The sequence below is a fragment of the Poromitra crassiceps genome, assembly GCF_964638095.1.
Source record: "Poromitra crassiceps genome assembly, chromosome: 13".
Taxonomy (NCBI): Eukaryota; Metazoa; Chordata; class Actinopteri; order Beryciformes; family Melamphaidae; genus Poromitra; species Poromitra crassiceps.
The window spans coordinates 35,958,563-35,963,711 of record NC_139644.1 but is presented as its reverse complement, the minus strand read 5'-3'; positions in this window follow the sequence as shown (position 1 = coordinate 35,963,711).

Sequence of the window (5,149 nt, the reverse complement as noted above, 5' to 3'; positions counted from 1 at the left end):
AGCGTTTATCTTCCATAATGCATTAAATCATAATCACAATGCTATGAAGACATTAGCTGATCACCACAGAGCAGCACAGACAAGTTTATCAGATAATTTCGCCATAAAATGTGTCCAGGTGATCAGCTCTGAAGCCCTGGCTTGTATGGTCCGCTAAAATCCGATTTCGATAACGCTAGGTGTTATTTTGATCAACAGACCTCAACCTCAACAGCTGTTTTCACTTGAATTTCCTCACGTAGTTGCATAGCCATATAGCTAGCCAGCTAGTAGCTAGCTCGGGAGCTATGCTTTAGAGAGGCCAAATGCTAACGGCTAGGTAGTGCTAAGCCGCTGCAGCTGTTACACGTCATTGACAAAGACGCACTCTCTGATTGGCCGATCACGGCAGGACTGATGTTGGCAGTCACGCCGTCACTCATTGGCTGCGGGGTGGCTGCGGGTCTGCGCGAGTCTTTCAATCGCCGCAGAAATCGATTTGAATGGCCCGTTCGCTAGACGATAGTGACTGGGAACTGAGAGAGCAGGTCACGTGGTGGCTGGGTTTACCTAGGCTAGGGAACCCATAGAAGAAAGGGCCCGGAAGTCCTTGGGTTTCTGTAACAGGTTCATTAGTTTGAAGTGGGGGTTCCACTGGGGGCGCTGTGCACACCTTAAGGGCATTAACTTGTCGTTTCGCTTCCCCAGCTAGGGCACCAATAACAATATCCACCTTCCTAGCTTCAGCAAGTTCTTGTGCTCCCAATAGCCCTCTAATTTGCTCTTTCCACTCTGAATACCTTACATCGTCAGCAGTGCCTTTAAACTTTAGCAGCCATGGGGCCCCGGGAAAAACTGGCATCATCATGTTCACTTTTTTTCCACACCACAACTGCTCTCTGTAACCCGATCCTGCCGACTAAACGCCAAAATGTGACGCCCGTGGTGGGCTAGTAGGCGTGGACTCAATTTAAAACACCGACAACGCCACCTAGGTTGGAAGAGCCTAGGACTCTTCTTAGATAACACAACAAGGATCTAAAACCAGGTTCGTTTCATCGGGTGGAGAGCAGTTAAAAACAGTGGTGTATCAAAAAAGAGGTGAACAAGGACGCAGTGCAAGGAGTAACAGTTTTTTAATGGCTAAAATATAAAATACAACAACGATAATCACCTAGGTCTAAAAATAAAAGACAGGGGGTTAAAACTGCAGCAGCTAAAATGTCTTCGTTAAAATACAGCAACTCAAATGGTCCAGCTAAAACTCTGGGCCAAGCCCATAAAGTGCTCGTGCTGGATGACTGGGGGGGAATCCGGAGTCCGCCGTGCAGGGGGTCTCCTCTCCTCCTTGGTCAGACCTGCAGACACAAACTGTAGGGGAGTCAACCGTCCTTTGCTAATATCCTGCTTATGACACGTCTACACCACAAGCACATGGAACACCGAGGGGGTCAAAGACTTACGCGGAAGGGAGAGTTTACACTCTCCCTCTGCTGGCCGCTAGCGAGCGGTGCTCCAAGGCTGGGTTTGGGTTGAGTTTCGGCCCGGCCCACTGCTCCTTCTGGTCTGCTGCTGCTGGGCTGCTGCAAGGTCTGCTGCTTCAGGTCTGCTGCTAGGTCTGCTGTTGCAGGTCTGCTGCTTAGGTCTGCTGCCTCAGGTCTGCTGCTTCAGGTCTGCTGCTTCAGGTCTGCTGCTGTTGTTTAGGTCTGCTGCTGCTGCCACTGCGATCTGCCACTGCCTCTGCGTCCCACTGTCAGTCACTGCATGTTCCTCTCCAGGGAAACGGCACACCGGCGAGCCCGGGAAGCCTCGCCCCGCCTGTGGGTCTCCGCAACCTAGGTGTGGGACAACGTTTGGGCATCCCCCCCCTCTCTCCCATCCTCCGTCAGTCATCTACGGTGCGCCCATAGGTACGCAGGGGAGAGAGAGGGGCCCAAGCCGCAACGGCTCAGTTGCCCACACCTTACCTTGCCCACAGGCAGGGCCGTCAGCTGCTCCCCTCTCCGCCGCTTTCCCTCAGTGTGTGCGTCCGTCCACTCAGTGTGTGTTTGTTCCTTGTCTGTCTTCTCCGTGCCTTCCTATATCGACAGTTTATATACTTCCCAAACAGGTCAAGTCCCTCCTCTGGTGCTGTTTAATTGGTCAGCTCAGTTCCATCTATTTTCTAATAGGCCCCCCCGCACTGCCTGTCTTTCTTGTCACAGATTGGTGCCAATAGACAACAGGTGTGCAGTGGTGATCAAGCTTGAGACAACACAAAAACCACGTCTAGAAAATAAAAGCATGCATCAGTTCAAAGGAAACATAACAACTCAAAAATAATTAAACACTGCAAAAGAAAGAACAAAGAAATACAAAACATTGTCTCACCGCCCGGCTCACATCCCCCCACACTTTTCTGTTGGCAGTCCCTTGCCACCTGATGTTAGTCTCTGTATCGGGCAGGCGGTTGGCCCAGGTTCGTTCTGGCTGACCGCCTAAGAAGTCCATCAACTCCCGCACCTGGGGGAGGCCCAGGCTGCTCTGTGGGTGGGAACCCATAGAAGAAAGGGCCCGGAAGTCCTTGGGTTTCTGTAACAGGTTCATTAGTTTGAAGTGGGGGTTCCACTGGGGGCGCTGTGCACACCTTAAGGGCATTAACTTGTCGTTTCGCTTCCCCAGCTAGGGCACCAATAACAATATCCACCTTCCTAGCTTCAGCAAGTTCTTGTGCTCCCAATAGCCCTCTAATTTGCTCTTTCCACTCTGAATACCTTACATCGTCAGCAGTGCCTTTAAACTTTAGCAGCCATGGGGCCCCGGGAAAAACTGGCATCATCATGTTCACTTTTTTTCCACACCACAACTGCTCTCTGTAACCCGATCCTGCCGACTAAACGCCAAAATGTGACGCCCGTGGTGGGCTAGTAGGCGTGGACTCAATTTAAAACACCGACAACGCCACCTAGGTTGGAAGAGCCTAGGACTCTTCTTAGATAACACAACAAGGATCTAAAACCAGGTTCGTTTCATCGGGTGGAGAGCAGTTAAAAACAGTGGTGTATCAAAAAAGAGGTGAACAAGGACGCAGTGCAAGGAGTAACAGTTTTTTAATGGCTAAAATATAAAATACAACAACGATAATCACCTAGGTCTAAAAATAAAAGACAGGGGGTTAAAACTGCAGCAGCTAAAATGTCTTCGTTAAAATACAGCAACTCAAATGGTCCAGCTAAAACTCTGGGCCAAGCCCATAAAGTGCTCGTGCTGGATGACTGGGGGGGAATCCGGAGTCCGCCGTGCAGGGGGTCTCCTCTCCTCCTTGGTCAGACCTGCAGACACAAACTGTAGGGGAGTCAACCGTCCTTTGCTAATATCCTGCTTATGACACGTCTACACCACAAGCACATGGAACACCGAGGGGGTCAAAGACTTACGCGGAAGGGAGAGTTTACACTCTCCCTCTGCTGGCCGCTAGCGAGCGGTGCTCCAAGGCTGGGTTTGGGTTGAGTTTCGGCCCGGCCCACTGCTCCTTCTGGTCTGCTGCTGCTGGGCTGCTGCAAGGTCTGCTGCTTCAGGTCTGCTGCTAGGTCTGCTGTTGCAGGTCTGCTGCTTAGGTCTGCTGCCTCAGGTCTGCTGCTTCAGGTCTGCTGCTTCAGGTCTGCTGCTGTTGTTTAGGTCTGCTGCTGCTGCCACTGCGATCTGCCACTGCCTCTGCGTCCCACTGTCAGTCACTGCATGTTCCTCTCCAGGGAAACGGCACACCGGCGAGCCCGGGAAGCCTCGCCCCGCCTGTGGGTCTCCGCAACCTAGGTGTGGGACAACGTTTGGGCATCCCCCCCCTCTCTCCCATCCTCCGTCAGTCATCTACGGTGCGCCCATAGGTACGCAGGGGAGAGAGAGGGGCCCAAGCCGCAACGGCTCAGTTGCCCACACCTTACCTTGCCCACAGGCAGGGCCGTCAGCTGCTCCCCTCTCCGCCGCTTTCCCTCAGTGTGTGCGTCCGTCCACTCAGTGTGTGTTTGTTCCTTGTCTGTCTTCTCCGTGCCTTCCTATATCGACAGTTTATATACTTCCCAAACAGGTCAAGTCCCTCCTCTGGTGCTGTTTAATTGGTCAGCTCAGTTCCATCTATTTTCTAATAGGCCCCCCCGCACTGCCTGTCTTTCTTGTCACAGATTGGTGCCAATAGACAACAGGTGTGCAGTGGTGATCAAGCTTGAGACAACACAAAAACCACGTCTAGAAAATAAAAGCATGCATCAGTTCAAAGGAAACATAACAACTCAAAAATAATTAAACACTGCAAAAGAAAGAACAAAGAAATACAAAACATTGTCTCACCGCCCGGCTCACATCCCCCCACACTTTTCTGTTGGCAGTCCCTTGCCACCTGATGTTAGTCTCTGTATCGGGCAGGCGGTTGGCCCAGGTTCGTTCTGGCTGACCGCCTAAGAAGTCCATCAACTCCCGCACCTGGGGGAGGCCCAGGCTGCTCTGTGGGTGGGAACCCATAGAAGAAAGGGCCCGGAAGTCCTTGGGTTTCTGTAACAGGTTCATTAGTTTGAAGTGGGGGTTCCACTGGGGGCGCTGTGCACACCTTAAGGGCATTAACTTGTCGTTTCGCTTCCCCAGCTAGGGCACCAATAACAATATCCACCTTCCTAGCTTCAGCAAGTTCTTGTGCTCCCAATAGCCCTCTAATTTGCTCTTTCCACTCTGAATACCTTACATCGTCAGCAGTGCCTTTAAACTTTAGCAGCCATGGGGCCCCGGGAAAAACTGGCATCATCATGTTCACTTTTTTTCCACACCACAACTGCTCTCTGTAACCCGATCCTGCCGACTAAACGCCAAAATGTGACGCCCGTGGTGGGCTAGTAGGCGTGGACTCAATTTAAAACACCGACAACGCCACCTAGGTTGGAAGAGCCTAGGACTCTTCTTAGATAACACAACAAGGATCTAAAACCAGGTTCGTTTCATCGGGTGGAGAGCAGTTAAAAACAGTGGTGTATCAAAAAAGAGGTGAACAAGGACGCAGTGCAAGGAGTAACAGTTTTTTAATGGCTAAAATATAAAATACAACAACGATAATCACCTAGGTCTAAAAATAAAAGACAGGGGGTTAAAACTGCAGCAGCTAAAATGTCTTCGTTAAAATACAGCAACTCAAATGGTCCAGCTAAAA